This window comes from Fundulus heteroclitus, unplaced genomic scaffold, assembly GCF_011125445.2.
Source record: "Fundulus heteroclitus isolate FHET01 unplaced genomic scaffold, MU-UCD_Fhet_4.1 scaffold_28, whole genome shotgun sequence".
NCBI classification, from domain to species: domain Eukaryota; kingdom Metazoa; phylum Chordata; class Actinopteri; order Cyprinodontiformes; family Fundulidae; genus Fundulus; species Fundulus heteroclitus.
Genome location: NW_023396689.1, coordinates 3,090,458 through 3,110,763, shown reverse-complemented (window position 1 = coordinate 3,110,763; position 20,306 = coordinate 3,090,458). Strand labels below are relative to the sequence as shown.

Genomic DNA, 20,306 nt, shown 5'->3' with positions numbered 1-20,306 from the left:
TGTTTCCTGACTTGCTCCTTCAACTTCACTTTCATGGTCATCAAACCAATCTTTCACCAGTCTTGCTGTGTGTATTGGTGCATTGTCATCCTGATACATGACACCTCCTTCAGGATACAATGTTTGAACCATTGGATGCACATGGTCCTCCAGAATGGTTCGGTAGTCCTTGGCAGTGACACGCCCATCTAGCACAAGTAAGGAGCCAAGGGAATGCCATGATATGGCAGCCCAAACCATAACTGATCCACCCCCATGCTTCACTCTGGGCATGCAACAGTCTGGGTGGTACGCTTCTTTGGGGCTTCTCCACACCGTAACTCCCCCGGATGTGGGGAAAACAGTAAAGGTGGACTTATCAGAGAACAATAAATGTTTCAAATTGTCCACAGCCCAAGATTTGCGCTCCTTGCACCATTGAAACCAACGTTTAGCATTGGCACGAGTGACCAAAGGTTTGGCTATAGCAGCCCGGCCGTGTATATTGACCCTGTGGAGCTCCAGACGGACAGTTTTGGTGGAAACAGGAGAGTTGATGTGCACATTTAATTCTGCCGTGATTTGGGGAGCCGTGGTTTTATGTTTTTTGGATACAATCCGGGTTAGAACCCGAACATCCCTTTCAGACAGCTTCATCTTGCGTCCACAGTTAATCCTGTTGGATGTGGTTCGTCCTTCTTGGTGGTATGCTGACATTACCCTGGATACTGTGGCTCTTGATACATCACAAAGACTTGCTGTCCTCTTTTAAACTCTGGTATGTCACCCATAATGTTGTGTGCATTGCAATATTTTGAGTAAAACGATGCTCTTACCCTGCTAATTGGACCTTCACACTCTGCTCTTATTGGTTCAATGTGCAATTAATGAAGATTGGCCACCAAGCTGGTCCAATTTAGCCACGAAACCTCCCACACTAAAATGAGAGGTGTTTCAGTTTCATTGTCCAACCCCTATATCTATCTATCTATCTATCTATCTATCTATCTATATATATATATATATATATATATATATATATATATATATATATATATATATATATATATATATATATATATATATATAAAAATATTCTACTCATTTATATAATTCACTCCTTCTATAATTAAATTATATGATATAATTTAGTTTTCTTTAAATATTGAATAACTATTTGTATGTTTACTCCCCAAATGCTTCCTTAAAATATCTAATAAATTAACCTTTTCTGTTACGGTGGCAGCACAGCAGGGGTGAGTGTCCTGTTTTCTTTCTGTTTATCTCAGCATGTTCTGTGTTATTTTCTTTGGCCCTATGTCTCGCCCCTCCCTACGGTTCTCTTCCCTGCGTTCTGGAACCATCCTCCGCCAAGCCACCGCCTTCTGCCACCTTCACACCTGAGACTCATCATCTTCATCACACGCAAGATAAAAAGCCGGTCGATCTCACCACTCATCACTGGATCGTCTGCTGCATTCATCCTGGTGCCGCTGATTCTCCTAGAGCTCCCTGCGTCTAGACAAAAATATTTCCCTGGTGTTTCTCCCTTGCGCTAATCCCTTTTCTGTGTTTCCTTTCAGGTTCACTCACCTTGCTGATCTTCAGCCAGCTGGGCTCGCGACCGATTCTCCCCTCCCGGATGCTGCCACTGCGGCTCACCATCCACTTCCCAGTTGGTTGCTCGCCGGCCGGCCGGTGCCCTCCTCTGGGTCTCGAGTCAGTCGTTCCCGGGTCGCCTGGGTTAGTCCCTCTGGTCCGCGCTTTCCATCCACGTTCCTGCGCCCTCCCCCCTGGAGAACCGTACTCCCCGCTGTACTTAAACCCTTTACTGCTCTAATTAAAAGAAACCGTTTTTTCTGAGTGGTTGCGTGTGGGTCCGTTCTGTCTAACCTTAACACTTTTCTTTAATACATTTAAACTTTTTCCCTATATATCTTCTCTCTCTTTAGTATTTATTGCATTCTAATATAACATGTTCTACTGTTTCATATTTTCCACAATAATCACATTTGCCGGTATTATGTATAATTAATTCCTGTATTTCGTCTTCCATTTCTTCTTTCTCTTACTGTCTTTTGAATTTTATAAAACCATCTTCCTGTTTTTTCTTCATCCCACCTTTTTTGCCATTTTTCCACGAGTTTCTCTTTCCCTCAGATTTACTTGTTTTAATGGTAAAACTTATAGGATTTTGAATCGCCCTCTTTGCCAATTTATCTGCCCTCTCATTTCCTTCTACCCCAATATGTGCTGGAACCCACACAAATATAACTATTAAAGCCATATTTTGAATTCTGAATAATGTATGAAATATTTCTAATAAAATTTCTATCCTACTGTCTGATTTCTTGCAATTTAAACTTAATACAGAGCTTGAATCTGAACAAATTACTGTTTTTAATGGTTTTATGTCTTCTACCCATTGTAAAGCTAATAATATTGCCAACATTTCTCCTGTGTATACTGATAACCCGTCTGCAATTCATTTTCCCATTCTTATATTGAATTCTGGTACTACAAATGCTATTCCTATTTTTCCATTTATTTTTGATGCATCTGTATAAATGTAAATATATTATTTGTTTAGATGTAACTGTACTGAATAACTAACTTGTTTCTTTTCCATTGTCATATCTACTGTCGCTTCTGGTAAAATCCATGGTGGTATAATTGATATAGGTATTGTTTGAGTAATTTCTTTTAAATTATTTTCTTTTCTTTTTGATTGTCCATTCAAAACACCTCATTTCTTTCTTTTCTTTTTCCCAACATGGATTTAAAATTACCACAGTTGGATGATGTAATTTATTGCCTTTTAAATTCAGCCAATAATTTATTTCTTGTTTTCTTCTTAAATCTAATGGCATTTCTCCCAATTCTACTTCTATTGCTGCTGTTGGTGTGGTTTAATATGCTCCAGTAAATAATCTTAATGCCTGATCTTGGATAATGTCTAATTTAGCCAGATGTGTTTTAGCTGCTGAACCGTAAACCATACATCCAAAGTCTATGTTAGATCTAATCATACCTGTATAAATCTGTTTTAGTGATTGCCTATCTGCTCCCCAGTCACTGCCAGCCAAGCATCTCAAAATATTTAAGATTTTCTTACATTTATCAACAACTTTTTGAATATGTATATTGCATTTTAGTTTTTCATCAAACCATAGTCCTGAAAACTTTATACACTTGCTCTAAATCTTGGTTATATAGTTTTAATTTTATTTCCTTGTTTATTTTTTTCTGATTAAATATCATTACGTTGTTTTTTCAACTGAAAACTTAAATCCCCATTGCAACGCCCAGTTCTCTATTTCAATAATAACCTCTTGTAATTTATTTACAATGAAATCTACATTTTCCCCTGTTTTCCAAACAGCTCCATCATCTGCAAAAAGTAAACACCCCATTCCTTTTCCAATATCTTTAAATACATCATTTATCATAATTGAAAACAATAACGGATTTATAATCCTCCCCTGAGGAGTTCCATTTTCTACTATATATTTTCCTGATATAACTTCACCAATTCTGACTTGTATTTTCCTATTTTGCACCCACAATACTTCTCTTAAGTTTAACAAGATCTTCATCTAGAGGGTGTTGAAGCCGTCTTGCTTCTCCGGGTTCGTTAATTGGTTGTGCAGGACTTAAAATAATAACTCAGCCAGGACGCAGAATTCCATTTCACCTTTGCAAAGGGGAGATAAGATATACCTGGCAACTGCGGGCAACAACTCTCTCTCTCCTCCCCGTTTAGGCTAATTTTATACATTTTGGAAAAAATAGATTATACAAAGTCACACAATAAATGACGCACACACCTTATCGCTATCTTACTCCCTAATAACTATCTTCTCTTGTTGTTTTCTCCTGCTGCGTGTGAACTGGAGTCGTTCTTTCCCACTGCCTAGGAACTGGCCTTGAAAACTCTCTCCTGATACTTTTGCTCGTAAATTGCATATTAAAATCAATGTTAAACCTTCATAAATGTGTATTAAAAACGGATCAAAGTTAATACAGTCCACAATTACCCTTTTGAACTCTTTTAAGAGTTCACCCATAAACTATTGCAGTAGAAAACCCCGCATTTGCTAGTTTGTTATGACTCATTTGGTAAATGCTTGATTATACTGTAACGACAATAAGTTGTAACGTTTCTGGCACTGGAGCTGCTGATTGCAATCAGCACACCTGTGTTTTTCTCCGCCCTAGCTGCTTAAAAGCTCTGCTCCTCGCAGCCTCCAGTGCCAGAACGTCTCTGGCCATACGGTGAGCGATTCCAGCCTTGTTTTTGAATTCCTGTCTGCCTGTCTGCCTCTCGACCTGTTTCTGCCTCTGTTTTTGGAAACCAGTCTGCCCCTTTGGATTTGTCTGCCTGCCTGGGTTCTGCCTGTCAGCCTCAGAGATCTGGATTGCCTTTCCGTGTTTCTGACCCCAGCCTGTCTGTGAGTAAACGAGTTCGCCTGCCCCCCCTGTCTGTCTGTGCTTTTTGGATAAAAAGAATATATATATATATATATATATATATATATATATATATATATATATATATATATATATAGAGAGAGAGAGAGAGAGAGAGAGAGAGAGAGAGAGAGAGAGAGAGAGAGAGAGAGAGAGAGAGAGAGAGAGAGAGAGAGAGAGAGAGAGAGAGAGAGATTTTTTTTTTTTTTTTGATTTTTAAATCAACTTTATTTTCCGTTCATTTCCAAACAATCATTTGATCATGACATATTTATACAACCTTACTCCTCAGAGTAAATAAATAAATGAATAAATAAATACTTAATTCACATGAGCACATCTCCAAACTGCAGTGTGTGGTTTTCCACCCAACATAACACCTGATTAAAACACCAAACCTGCTGGAATGAGTCCAGATCTCCTGCTGCTTTGTAATAATTAAAATCAATAAGGAGTCTGGACTTCATCATATTTGTACACACAGTGACAGGTTCAACAGTAAAACCATCCTCCACCTTCCTCCTCCGGCTAAAATACACCGCCATCTTGGCCTGCCCTAAAACAAAGTTTAAAAGCTGGCACTTGTTCTTGTGCTGGCGTGTGTATTTAAAACCTAGAATAAATAACTGCTTGGTAAAAACCTCTCCACATTTGGTGAAAACAGATTGTAAAAACAGAAACAAAGGTAAAAGACGAAGACACTCATAAAAACAGTGAAACACGGTTTCTCTTTTGTCGCAGTAGGGACACTTGCCTTCTACTGCTGGGTTTATAGTGGACACAAAAGAGTTCACTGCAATAACCCCATGGAGGACTCTCCAATGGATGTCTGCATGTCTTTTTGAGAGTGGAGGTTTGTAGAAGGACCTCCACTCAGGTCTGACTGCAGGAGCCAGCTGCAGATATCTCCTCCATGGCGTGTCAGGTCTCTTGTCTAGTTTTTTCTGGTTAATTGCTTTCACCAATATTCGGTAAAATGTTTTTCCTGTGGTACCATCCAGTGGTGCGAGGTGTGTATATTCCATTAAAATCCCAGAGCAGTCTTTAAAATCCGGTGACAGGGAAATGGCAGGAAAAGGATGGTCATCAGTCACTGTTTGATTGGAAGCGGAGTTTAGAAGCAGGCGTTCGTGTCCTGTGAGTCTCTGTTTCCAGTGTTCTGTGAGTTTCTGTGTGACCCTCACTGACGTCAGTCCCAGCCGGGCAGCGAGTCCAGAGGGATCGTCCATCCGGGGTCCAGTCAGCGCCACCACCTGCCCCAGAGTAACAATCCCCGCAGTCTGCAGTCTTGTAGACAGACTCTGACCTGCCCAACTGGGAAGGTCCAGACGGGTCCCCCAAAGGACCGGCTCCTGGAGGATCCAGTACAGGGAGTCCACCTGCCCCCTCCTCTCTTTCCTCAGCAGGTTCCACACTCTAAAAACACTTTTATAAAAAGCAGGCAGAGTAGATGTGCTCATGTTCGGTACGTTCATTAAAAACAAATTAAAATCCTGACCCAGGCCTTTAAAACCCTGCAGAATGCAGCGGGACAAGGGTCTCCACAGAGTATCCTTTGGTCCGGTCAGTAGTCTCTGGATAAACTGGAGGCGGAAAGCTGCGCCCCTGCTGGCCAGATGGACCAGGCCCTGCCCCCCCTCCTCTTTAGGTAAAAACAGGACACCCTGTGGGACCCAGTGCAACTTGTCCCAAATGAAATCAACTAAAACTGACTGAACTTTTGACAGGAGAGTAACTGGAGGATCAACACAAGCCAGCCGGTGCCACAAGGAGGATGAGACCAGGTTATTGGCTATTAAGGTTCGGCCTCTGTAGGACATTTTTGGGAGTAGCCACCTCCACTTCCCCAGCCGACCTTTGACCTGCTCCAGGACAAGGTCCCAGTTTTTATTTGTGTAGTTCTCATCCCCCAGAAAGACTCCAAGATATTTGAAACCTCCTTTTTTCCACTTTAGGCCACCGGGCAGCCTGAGCCAGCCCCCCAGCTCCCCTCCCGCCATCAGAGCCTCGCTTTTACCCCAGTTCACTCTGGCAGATGAGATAAAACCAAAATCCTTCACAGTGTCAGCTAAAATGTCAATATCTCGTTGTGAATTAACTAAAACAACGAGATCATCAGCGTACACAGACAGTTTAAAAGACACGGGACACTGGGGGAAAACCACACCTGTAAGTGTAGCTCTAAGTTTGTGGAGCAGAGGCTCGATGGCTACCGAATATAGCATCCCAGAGAGAGAGCAGCCCTGCCTTACCCCTCTCTGGATCCCAAATGGTGCACTCAGCCCACCGTTAATTTTCAGAACACTCGCAATGTCACTATAGAGAGCTCGGACCATGGCTATGAAACCATGGTTGAACCCAAAAGCAGCGAGAGTCTGCCACAAGTACTGGTGTTCAACCCGGTCAAAAGCCTTTTCTTGGTCTATTGAAATCAGACCAACCTCTATACCCAATGAACTGGAGAGCTCCAAAATATCTCGAATTAAAGTGACGTTGTCACTGATGAGCCTGCCGGGCACACAGTAGGTCTGGTCAGGGTGGATGATGGACGCCATCACCTCCCTTAGTCTAAGGGCCAGAGCTTTGGACAGGATCTTATAATCCGTGCACAGCAATGAGACCGGCCTCCAGTTCTTCAGCTCCTGCAGGTCTCCCTTTTTAGGCAGCAGGGTTATTGCCGCCCTCCTGCAGCTCAGGGGCAGTCTGCCGGTCTTTAGGCCTTCACTGATCACCTCTAGTAAATCTGGTCCTATTATAGACCAGAAAGACTTGTAAAAGTCAGCAGGAAGGCCGTCCATACCTGGAGCTCTGCCGCTCTGCAGGCTCATGGTGGCAGTGTGGAGCTCCTGCAGCGTCACCTCTGCTGCCAGCTTGCTGTTGTCAGCCTCACTGACCTGAGGGAGACCGCTGAGGAAGCTGCTGTGCACATCTGGATCATGGGTCCACTCACTCTTATACAGGTCTCCATAAAACTCGGCAGCACACTTCCTGATCTCAGATGAGTCTGAGACTTCGGAGCCGCTACCAGTTCGTAAAGAATGGATGGTTTTCCTTTGTCCATTTTTCCGCTCCAGCCCAAAGAAGAAGCGCGATGGGGCGTCCATCTGTGTAATATTCATAAACCTAGACCTGACCAGCGCCCCCTGTGCTGAGACGCCCAACAGGTTGGCTATGGCCGATTTTTTTGACTTGAGGGAATCTAATAGCCCTCGATTTGCTGTAGAGTCTGCTAAAGCCTGCAGCTCCACCACCTGCGTCTCCAGATCTTTCATGGACCGAGTTAAGTTTGTAGTGACACCGCGAGTGAACTGCTGGCAGAGCTGTTTTATCTGTGTTTTACCAAAATCCCACCACTGTTGTATGTTGGTAAAGGCAGGCCTGCTCTCTCTGTGGGATTCCCAAAAAAGCTTAAAAGCAGTTCTAAAAGCCTGGTCATTTAAAAGGCCCGTGTTAAAATGCCAATAAGCGCTCTTTAAACGGGTGTTTTTGATAAAAACACGACAAGAGACCAAAAAATGGTCACTACAACCCACAGGCTGAATAAAACACCTCTTAAAAATATTCAAGTGGTGTTTAAAACAATAAAAGCGGTCCAGTCTGGCCAGAGATAGAACCCCCTCCCTGCTGTGGCTCCAGGTGTACTGTCTCTGCTGACTGTTAAAAACCCTCCACACATCACTCAGCTCATGGTTCCCCATCAGCTGTCTGAGTGTGTGAGATGAAGGAGGATGTGGTTCAGGATGGTTCCTGTCTAGGGTTGGATTTTCTGTGCAGTTAAAATCACCCCCCAAAAACATAAAACCATCATCCTCACAGTTCTTGACACAGTCGCTTAGATTGTTTAAAAAAGCTACCCTGTCCACCGCATTAGTGGGAGAACAGACATTTAAAAACACAAGTTCCACATTTTCAAAGACAGCTTTAACTTTCAATAAAGAACCTGGAACGACTTCATCAGCAGTAATAGAAAAAGGTACAAAACCCTGAGCAAATAAAATCCCCACTCCTCCACTCAGACTGGACCTGTGACTTAAAACCACCTCCCCTTTAAAAGCCCTTTTCCAGTCACTTTCATTGTCTGTAGTGCTGTGAGTTTCCTGAACAAACATGACATCGATTCTTTTTGTCTCCATCAGTTTAAAAAGAGCAGCTCTTTTAAGATCAGACCTGGCCCCGTTCAGGTTTAAGGTACTGATATTGAAGTCACACATGGATAAAAAAAGAATAACAGTAAGAGGAGCAGTAAAAGGTAGAAAACATCTAAAACTCATCTTCATCGTTGACGATTTGAGCTTTTACCTTCAGTAAGAGTTTTTTCAGTCTGTATATTTCCTGATCTGTTAAAACCTCCTCCCCACTGCTCTTCCTGGTGAGAGGCCTGGCTGACCTGATAAACAGCTGAAGGTCTGGGAAGAAATCCCCTACGTTAGGCAGCCTGGAGCCTTTAGTCTGTTCTAGGAAACTTTTTATTTTCTCAGGAGAATATCTACACTGAGAGTCCTCCTGAGTCAGGGGAAAGTCACTCTCTGACTCTGTGGACATCCGGACACTTATTTTCTTTGTTTTACTGTTCTTTTTTCCTGCTTCAAAATGTTTTCTTTTCTGAGACATTTTGAGGAGATCGTCATCAGACATATCCTCCTCCATAATTTCTTGAAACATGTCACTCTGCTCGCCTGTCATGGCTTCACTTTTTGCCTCGGCACATACTACCGGAACCGGGTCCCCCGCAACCACAGGGACCGGCGCCGCGGGAGGATCATCCGCGACGGGCGGCCCCACCGGAGCAGGAGAACCCGGCCTCCCGGCAGCCACTGGGGTGCCCCACACGGTTACCGGGGCAGGAGCTGCATCCGCGGGCGGATCCCCCCCCGGAGCCACCGCAGCAGCACCGGGCGGATCCCCCCCCGGAGCTACCGCAGCAGCACCGGGCGGATCCCCCCCCGGAGCCGCCCGCCGCGCTCCGCCACCTTCCGGGCAGGAGCGGATCAGGTGCCCCTCCGCCCCACAACCAAAACATTTCATTGTTTCTGAGGAAATGTAAACCACATAATTAAATCTATCAATTTTAAACGAGAAAGACAGGCTCAGATCAGTCTTTCTCTCCTTCAGGATCATGTACACCTGTCTTCTATGACACACAACATGTTTCAGTTTAGGAGATTTACACCCCAAAGAAACCATCGTAATCGGCGACACAAGTTGTCCATATCTAGATAGCTCCTTCCCCAGCAATTCATTTTTAATGAACGGGGGGGCGTTAGAAATCATTATCTTTGTGGCTGGGTTAACGAGAGGGGAGACGGGAGTGAAGGTATCTTTGATCACCACTCCCCTCTCCACCACCTCACCAACCTTAGCCGTGCTGTCTAAAAACATAACAATGGCCCCGTTCATGCGTGAGGCAGACCTCACACAGTCACACCCAACCACCTCTCCCACAGCCAGCCCGGCCTCCTCCACCGAGCACTGCACCGCGGGGAAAAGCTTGATCGCATGTCTGCGAGTCAGCTTCTCAAACTCCGCAGGTACAGCCTCCATCACCGGCATTGTGCCCCAGAGCACGCTGCCCTCACAAACAATTCCCCACACACGCACACACACACACTCACAACCACATAAAAAGAAACAGCCCTTTCAACAGAAAATAATAAAGTAACAACTTACAAACACACACAGCGGGGAAAAAAAAAAGAAATAGTTTTCTCAAAAACTACGAAAAGTTGAAACAAACCAGCAAATCACTCTTAGCTCCTCACTCACACGCCATCACTCACATAGAGAGAGAGAGAGAGAGAGAGAGAGAGAGAGAGAGAGAGAGAGAGAGAGAGAGAGAGAGAGAGAGAGAGAGAGAAAGATGTGTGTGTAATTTATGTATGTTTATTATATTAATATATAACTGCAAAATATATAACTGTTAGTATATATATCAGAGGTCACTAATTAGAAATCAGCGGGGTCCGAATAAAGAAAATCAACAACCAGTAAAGGTCTGGACACCTTTTTTATTACAATCCGTTACTTTAAACAGTATTTAACACTGAAGTAAAATGTTTATGCATCCACCTTATACATTGACTTTTTAAACAAAAAAATAACATAAAAATAGAACGTTTTTCTATTTTAAAATCCAAAGTGCTTTTTGAAATGCAGCTTAAGCGAAAATTCAGACTGAAGAAACTCTATTGCCTACCTCCATCAATCAGGGACTCATCCGCCTCCGACACAAGCCAATCAGGATCCTGGGTCCATCTTAAAAGAACTCCACATCCTCATCTCAGCCTTCTGCTCAGCGAGCAAGCGGTGGCATGCCGCGTCTGGTTTGGATTCTGATGACTGGATTCAAGGGATAATAAGTTATCCTGAAATCCTCCTGCCATAGGAATACCGTCTAGCTGCGCATCTTGCTTTCCGACCTCTGTTTTCGTCAGCTCCGATTCCTGGCGCAAAGAACTCGCAAGCGACGCAGAAGCGTCCCAACTCTGCCTAAGTTCCGGTCAGCTTCGCTTCATAGCGCGCCGGGGTCTTTCTCAAATTGATCCCGTGGGGCTGGCTCTTGGTTCGCGGATCCGCCGACTCATCCGGGACCTCCTCTGGTTTTCATCGGCTTTGCGGCGCCACCTTGCCGCTCGTCCCGGCCGCAACTTTTCAGCCGGATCTACTCTCTCATTCACTCGCTAATGCGTTCGGAGCCAGCTCAGGTAATATGTATTCACCCATGTTCGTCCTCTATTCAGGCGAACGTATTTCATTTTACTGTTTGTTTTCGTTTTCTTCTTCTTCTGGTGTTGCCGGTAGCCACCGGGCTTGTGGTGGCATTGCTGCCACCTACTGGTTGGAGTATGAAGTGCATTTTAAATTCAGCAATTGATAACAATTGTTGTTAAACCGCTGCAACTCTGGTGCAGTTTGGCATCCGCTTGGACTGGTCTGCATGCAGCCTGCCCTGCCATATTCCCTGCGTTCTCTGCCATATTCCCTGCGTTCTCTGCATGCTCCCTGTGTGTTCCCTGCGTTCTCTGCCATGTTCCCTGCGTTCTCTGCCATGTTCCCTGCGTTCTCTGCCATATTCCCTGCGTTCTCTGCATGCTCCCTGTGTGTTCCCTGCGTTCTCTGCCATGTTCCCTGCGTTCTCTGCCATGTTCCCTGCGTTCTCTGCCATGCTCCCTGCGTTCTCTGCCATGCTCCCTTCTATGCTCCCTGTGTTCCCTCCCATGTCCCCTGGATGCTTCCCACCATGCTCCCTGCTATGATTGTTCATTCATCACGTGCATGGCCTGGACCTCAGCATTTTTGGGGGGGAGCATCCCTATTCTCATACATCTGTTTATCTATGTTAAAGTATAAATCATGTTTCCTGATTTATGTTTCCTGCTGAGGTCCAAGTATTTCGATTTAGACGTTCCCCTTTGCAAGCCTTTCAGTTCCAAGTATCATCCTGAGACTGACCATCTCTATTCATGCACCTCACCTCATCTCCCCATACATCTCACTCAACTTTGGTAGGCCTTCGCGGCAACCGGCCTGTTTGATGCACTGGCCTCGACCTCGGCAATTTTTTGGGGGAAATATCCCTATTCTCATACGCCTGCTTATGCATATTGAAGTATAATTCAGCGTGAATTTTTCCTGCCGAGGTCTGAGCGCCAAACTCTTAAAATATTGTATCAATAAAATTCTTCTAATTGCCTTTTCTTTCTGTGTGAGTTTTTCAGATTGAAATGCAGCTTAAGCGAAAATTCAGACTGAAGAAACTCTATTGCCTACCTCCATCAATCAGGGACTCATCCGCCTCCGACACAAGCCAATCAGTTTTGAACTGCTCCTCCTCGAAGCCAATCAGGATCCTGGGTCCATCTTAAAAGAACTCCACATCCTCATCTCAGCCTTCTGCTCAGCGAGCAAGCGGTGGCATGCCGCGTCTGGTTTGGATTCTGATGACTGGATTCAACCCACCTCCATCCCCTTCTCCACCATCGTAGCAAGCTCCGCCTGGCTTTCCTATGGTGCTGCTTCAACCTCGTCCCTATCAGAGTGTAATTCCTCCCAGACTCTTACGGATTTCCCAGTCACTCCTTAAAACGGTCCGGCAGAAGACCACCATGTTGGGCCTGGTTCTGCCAGAGGTTTCTTCCCAAAGGGGAGTTTTTCCTCTCCACAGTCGCTTCATGCTTGCTCATCATGGACAGTTCATGGAAACCTGTGTTTATCAAGTTGGACATCTAGCTCAAACAATTCAGCATATGGACTGAACAAACTTTGTTTATCTCCACTCCACCACCAGTTTCAGACCCGGGGGGAAATATCCCTATTCTCATACGCCTGCTTATGCATATTGAAGTATAATTCAGCGTGAATTTTTCCTGCCGAGGTCTGAGCGCCAAACTCTTAAAATATTGTATCAATAAAATTCTTCTAATTGCCTTTTCTTTCTGTGTGAGTTTTTCAGATTGAAATAGAGAACCACAATCTTTCACAGTTTGGTATATAGACAACTTCTTGACTTTCACATCTTTTATAAAACAACTGAACTTTTTTTAATTTCTTTTTTTATGGCTTAATGAGAGAAGTGAGCTTTAGGCTGCCCTGCAAGTATTTTAAACCTGGGTTTGATTGGCAACAAAGTCAACCTCAAGCACATATCAAGGTGCTCATTCGTTCTGCGCCTTTAAATCAGCTATTTTCTCCGTATGTATGAGCAAGCGGATATGTTTGGGAACGCTCCGGAGGGCTTTGCCATATTAACAAGAGAAGCGGCGCAAGTGAAGTTAGCACAGGGGTTGAAGCAAAAATAATGTTTGACTGAAAACATTTTGTCGCAAGCCCATATATTACGGGGGCGTGGACATCGTGTTGCATTAGTTGGCTCACTTGCTTAGTGTGTGCGAAGTCCACTAAATCTGGTACTTTTAAAATATCCATTGCAAATTTCTGTATCTCTGCCACCTTTCAGCTTTAGACCCTTTGCGTCATCCTGGACAGCCTCTCCATCACTTTCCACATCCAAATCATCATCTGGTTAACTTTCATCTCTGCAGCATCAAGTTCTTCCTTCACACTGTTGACAAACTGGTCCACAGTCTGTTTTACAATCCCAGCTCCCTTTCCTCCTTGTCCTCCGGAAAACCTCCATAAACTGCAGCTGATTCAGAGGACAGCAGCTTCATCATTACATCATCTACTTCACATGTGTACATAAACTCCACTGGCTCCCGGTCACATTCAATATAAACCAATTTTATGATCATACAACGCCAAACACAGCCTTGGAAATGCAGGACACATCACCAACACTATCATGACATAATACATTTTAATTTGACACAGATTGCACATGACAATGATAAGTCTCTGCTTTGCCCGTTATTGTTCACCAATTAATCATTACAGTTTATAAAAAGGCATGATTTAACTTTTTTGAAGTTTAATAAAATTGTTATATTTTAGCCCAGTGACTGGAGACCTGTCCAGGATGAACCCTGTGACCGCGCTCCACTTTAACTTCATAGAAAAACTCTCTGAGAATCGCCTTTCTCTGGCCTCACCCAGTTAGAACCCGTTCTCCAGTCCATGTTGTAGCTGGAGTTTATTTGTTTTATCTTTTTGATGTAGTTTTCTTAACAATCTGTAAGCATCAAAATCCTTGTCATTTTATTTAGTGTCCTGGAGCGCAGCTGCTCATCAGGTGAACACTGCTGCATACCGACAGCAGATGCAGCTCTGCCTTCTTTGTTTCAGAACAGCGCAGGGTTGTTGTTGTTTTTTTTTTTGTTTCTTTTTCCGAATTGAACGCAGTCAAATGCGGCACATCGTTTCACATTCCAACTCTTCTTCTTCAAGGGTCATGCTAAATTAGCCTGAGCTGGCGCGTTATTTTTCTTTGTGTTTTAAATAAAACATAATAGCGAATCACGAGGAGATCCCTGGTTGGTCGCCGCGTTTATCAGCGAGGGAATAAACGCTGACAGACAACATGGCCATATGTGGAAATAATGAATTAATTAACTGCAGGAGCAGATTGACACACTTACCGAGGGAAGTTGTTGTCAGCTGTTCTATCCGCTGAACTTTATGACCTGCTGGTTTGCATAAATCCAAAGAAAACCTTTGACCACCGCTACTTTCATTCATACCATCTGTGGCCAGTTTAAAATGCTCTCCCAAAAGTTAAAATGATGAACACGATAGACCTCAGCATAGACATTATATACGTAGACGCCACATTGGACGCTGCAAGTTGGCTGCACCCTGTTTGTGTTTAATGTCAAGTTTATAATCTTGTGCCATTAAGGCCCAACGCATGAGTCTTTGATTGTGATTGTACATCCGAGAAAGGAAAAAAAGTGGGTTATGGTCAGTGTACACTGTAATTGGCACAGGGCTAGACCCCAAGTACACCTCAAAGTGCTGAAGTGCCAGAAGCAGAGCCAGAGTTTCTTTTTCAATGATGGAGTAGTTTAGCTGACTTTTGTTAAATTTACGGGAGAAGTAACAGACGGGATGATCAGCTCCGTCTTCACCTTCCTGTAATAAAACAGCTCCAGCTCCCACAGCACTAGCATCCACCTCAAGCTTGAAGGCTCTAGACATGTCTGGAGAAGAGGGCCCAGGAGCATGTGATAAAAGTGATTTTACATTCTCAAATGCGACCTGGCACTCTGGAGTCCACACAAAATCTACCTTTGGGCTTAACAGTGTAGTGAGAGGATGAACTACAGCTGAGAAGTTTCTACAGAAGTTTCTGTAATAAATAGCCATGCCAAGGAAACGTCGAAGGGCTTTTCGTGTGGCAGGTACCGGAAACTCAGAGATGACTGATATCTTAACATCTACCGGACAAACCTGGCCATTACCAACCTCTCTACCGAGGTAAGTAACAGTAGCTTTTCCAAAGTCACGTTTAGCTAGATTTAGTGTGAGGGATGCCTTTGCGAGCCGGCCGAACACTTGTTTTAAAACAGTTATGTGTTCATCCCAGGTAGAAGTATGCACAACAAGGTCATCAAGATAGGCATTGCAGTTTGGCAACCCAGACAGAACAGTATTGACTAGACGTTAAAAAGTAGCTGGTGCATTGCACACGCCAAAAGCCATGACCGTATATTGTAAGAACTGGTCTGGTGTTACAAATGCAGAAATCTCTGATGCACGTTCAGTAAGTGGTACCTGCCAATATCCTTTTAAAAGGTCTAACTTACTTATGAATTGAGCATTTCCAATTGCATCAATACAGTCCTCTATTCGAGGAAGAGGAAGAGAGTCAATGACTGTAACAAAATTAACCTTTCGGAAATCTGTTATAAAACGAGAAGAGCCATCTTACTTAGTCTCTAAGAGACATGGGGAGCTCCAGGGACTAATGCTTTGCTTAGCAATGCCATGTTCTATCATGTAGTCTTTCTCACCTTACATTAATGCCCTTTTTACTGGGTTGATTCTGTAAGGGTGCTGTTTTATGGGCTTAGCACCAGCAACGTCAATATCATGTTTAATGACTGAGGTTTGTGTGGGAACGTCGTTGAAAAGTTCTGGAGAATGGTCAATTAAAATGACAATGTCATTCTTTTGCTCTTCTGATAAATGCGAGAGCTGATTAGGCAGCACCTTCAACATTGCAGAGTTTGGCAGTCGTGGAGTTTGGTTAGAGATGGAACACAGTTTCAAACCATCCTCAGCTTTGGAGGAACTTGTTACAATCAGTGCTGAGGAACCAGTGGATGGCAGTGGCGGATCATCAAATAGTTTTCGGCTTATATTTTGGCCTCGGGCATTGTAAGGCTTTAACATGTTGACATGGCATACCCGAGTCTTCCTCCTTCGTTCAGGAATGCCGATAACATAATCTGTGTGACTTAGTTTGTCATGAACCTCTTAAGGTCCAGAAAACTTGGCAGACAGTGCAGAACAAGGTACAGGTAATAATGCAAAAACCTTGTCACCAACTACAAAAGATCGAGACTTGGCAGAGTCTCATGGTCTTTTGTGATTCACAGAAAGATTTCTTTGCAAGTTCACGGGTATGGTGGAATCTCTCTCTGAACTGACAAACATAGTCCAGAATGTTCTGTCGAGGAGAAACAGTTTCTTCTAAAAGTTTTTCTTTAAGGGTTTTAATAGGACCACGAAGTGTGTGTCCAAATACCAACTCCGCTGGACTAAACCCTAGAGATTCCTGTATGGATTCTCGAGCTGCAACCAAGAAAAAAGGTATGCCTTCGTCCCAGTCTTTTTCAGCTTCAGCACAATATTTCCGCAGCATGGACTTTAATGTTTGATGCCACCGTTCTAAAGCTCCCTGTGACTCAGGATGATACGCGCTGGAGACAGTATGCTGAATGTTCAACTCTTTTAGGACTTGTTTGAAGAGTTTTGACTGGAAGTTTGTTCCATGATCAGTTTGGACTACCTTAGGTAAACCAAAAGTAGAGAAAAACTTCACCATTGCTTTTATGACTGAGCTGGACATAATCTTACGTAGGGGGATGGCTTCAGGGTAGCGAGTTGATGTACACATCAACGTAAGCAAAAATTATTACCAGTCTTTGTACGAGGAAGTGGACCAACACAGTCCATAATGATGTGTTCAAATGGTTCTCCAACCACAGGTATGGGATGGAGTGGAGCTGGAGGAATTACTTGGTTGGGCTTACCAGCTATCTGACAGGTATGACAGGTGCGGCAGTACTGGCTTACATCGGTCTTTAGACCTGGCCAGTAAAAGTGCTTAAGTATATTTTGGTAAGTTTTGGTTATCCCCCAGTGTCCTGCCCAGCTTCCTTTATGTGCCAAAGCTAGAATGTGTTTGCGGTAAACAAATGGAACAACAATCTGGTGTACCACATTCCAGTCAGCATCGGGGAGGACAAAGGACACCACTTTTTCATTAGTACTCCATCATTGACATATAATGCTACTGGCTCAACTCTAGCTCTGTCAACACTTACCACACTAGAGAAACACTTCTGAAGAGCGGGGTCCATCTTCTCAGCTGCACAAAGTTGGGCACGTGTAATGGGTAGAGAACAGGGACGTGCAGAGACCGTTGGAGGGGCAGGTGCTCAAAGTTGAAAGAGGGCACATGGAGCACGGATTTAAAACATGATACAGAAACATACCTTGCTATACAACCGGTTGAAATGTACCAACCCATACTATAAAGAATGTAACATGGAATCAAGGGGGTAGGTTTGATTTGAACTTTGATTTGAACTTTAACCCTAGGGAACCTATTGGCCCAAAGCTTCATTGGTCTGACATCATTGGTCCTACGCAATATGCATGCTCCTATTTCTTTATGCTTGACTTGAGTGTCATGACGCATTTCTTCTATCTAAAGAGAAAAGCAGTATTTCTTGCTACATTTATTCAAATTTTATAAGCACAACACACTAGATGCTTTTTGTTAATCTGGTGGCCTAGTGGTTAGAGCATTGAGTTTGGGTCCCAGAGGTTCTGAGTTCAACTCCCACAGACTACCACTCTGGGTCCCTAAGCAAGACACTTAATCCCCAATTGCTTCCCTGGCCCCGCACAGTGGCAGCCCACTGCTCCCCCGAGGGGATGGGTAAAGATGCAGAAGTGAATTTCTCCATTGTTAGATCAATAAAGTTAAATTATTATTATAAAGCAGCGTCTGATCTGATGAATGTTGAATTGTTCCAAAAAAAGCAAAAAACAAAACAACAAAGTCCAGTTGCTTTGTTTTTTACTTATTTTGGAATGATCATGACCTGGATGACTGAGAATCTTCACCAGCAAAATGTTGAATTGGGACTTTTTTCCCACTTTGAAAAAGTTTGCATTTGAACTTACCAGCAACAGAGACAGATGGTAAAAACGTGCCAATTAAACCAAATATATTCAAAATATGTCTGTTGTCTAGATTTATCCTGTATTTTCTTTTGAAGATATAAAAATGTGAAGAGATAAACCCCACCCTTATTCTTTTTTTTAATCTAAGATACTCTGTCACCATCATAAAACACAGCAAAATTATACATTCAAGGGACTGCAAATAAATGTATTGTATTTACTCTGCACTGGAAGTAGAAGTGTCACTGACACGGACAGCATTTCAAATATTAAATTCAAACTTCAACAAATGTACAACTGGGCTGTGTAGCCCATTTCATGTAATTTATCTTAACATTCCAAACACATTTCTTACATCATATATCTGAAGTGTAGATAACAGCTTCTCCTTACCTACATCCTCTCAGACATCTAATTATTTGCCTAACAATAGTAAGTTGTCAATGTTTAAATGTGCTGCAATACTGTACTTTGGATAAGTTTAGCGACACCAAAACTGAATTGTTACATGGGTGGTTGTCCATTTCATCATTCAAAATGAGAACATATTAATATACTATTGGTATATACTAGTATGACTATTAAGGAACAGCAAATAACACTTTAAGATACGTAAAGGCCTATATTAAAATATTTTTACGACCACATCAACAGATTAAATAATTTTTACTTTTTTGGTGTACCAAATTGCCCTCATATTGATGAAATATTTTATGGGCTAAGCCCCTGGTGATGAAAATGTCTAGCTCCACCCCTGGTTTGCACTAATTTACTAATGGACAGTGTGAAAACCTTTGTACAACAAAAACAATGTAAATGGTCTTCCTCACTTGTATTTGTCAGAATTCTAATTCTAAATATAGAAATAGTGAAATAAATAGCACTATTATTATGTGGAATCCTATTTATGCTATAATAAATAAGCAAAAGTCTAAACAAAATATAGCAGTTGTTTATGTGGCATCTAGTGTTGTTGTGCTGTATATCATGTAAAAAAAATAACACCTGCTATTTATACCTGAACTGCATCAAAGGGTCGACAAAAAATGAAAGCAACAATAACAAAATATTGGTAAAAAGGAAACCCTCACCTTTTCTTTTTTCAGGCAGCTGTGGCTAAGAATCTGAATTTTTAATATCTTACAGTCTTTGCTTTTCCATCTTTCCAGCAGTCTTCAGAACTCCTGCCTGGCACAGAATATTTACTTTTATAAAACAGATTAGGTTTCTGTTGATAAATGTGTTATACTTCAGAATTAGATGCTATTTTGAGATGCTAATGTTGGTTACTTACATTTCTCAAGTTCCACAAATCAAAACAGTCTCTCCTGCTTCTTTAAAGAACTGCACCCAGTGGCTTTCACCTATTTTAGCGCAGATAATATTTAGTTTCTTAACTGGGACTAGTTTCGTAGTCTAGTATTAATTGTGGTAAGCGCAGCATCCCGGTATGAATGGAAGCTTAAATCTTGCGCTCCTAGCAAGCACGCACACACACGCATTAGAAAACAGCCAATCAGAAAGAGGGGAGGCGGGATTTAAAGCAGTATAACCAATGACAGTGGAGTTAAACAGGACAGAGCACAGTCACGTGTGCTGCAGATTTAAAGGGGCAGGACAGACCGGGCAATAAATTATTATTGCTTTTGGACATGCACACACACACACAAACAAACACACACACATAAAAAAAAAAATAAATAAAAAAAAACCTGACAAAAGGACACTTTAGGCATCAAGGGGCAAAGGGGCAGGTGCTCAAGCACCCTCCGCTCCCCCCTCTGCACGTCCCTGGTAGAGAATGACTCTCTTTAGTCAACAACTCATCTTTGTCACCTACATGGTAAACTGCAGGCACCAGTGCATTATCCTGTGGCATTTTGTCATCTGAAAAGATTGGCATAAACAAGCTATCAGACAAGTCAACATTCATTTCTTCAGTTTTTTTTCATTTCTGAGCTCGGGTGAGCACACAGGAAGTAGTAACATTCTTTAATGTAAGATCTTCCTCCTTAGGAAGAAAACTAGGGACATCGGATATTTCC

General features: G+C 42.9%; 1 long non-coding RNA gene across 1 annotated transcript; it reads right to left on the bottom strand.

The window, feature by feature from the left end:
• Nucleotides 1-1,282: 1,282 nt before the first annotated feature.
• Nucleotides 1,283-1,622, bottom strand: LOC118559377. Its single transcript, XR_004928806.1, has 2 exons — nucleotides 1,573-1,622; nucleotides 1,283-1,497 (listed from the first exon to the last, which is right to left on the bottom strand). It is a non-coding gene; the product is annotated as an uncharacterized LOC118559377 (long non-coding RNA).
• Nucleotides 1,623-20,306: the final 18,684 nt, after the last annotated feature.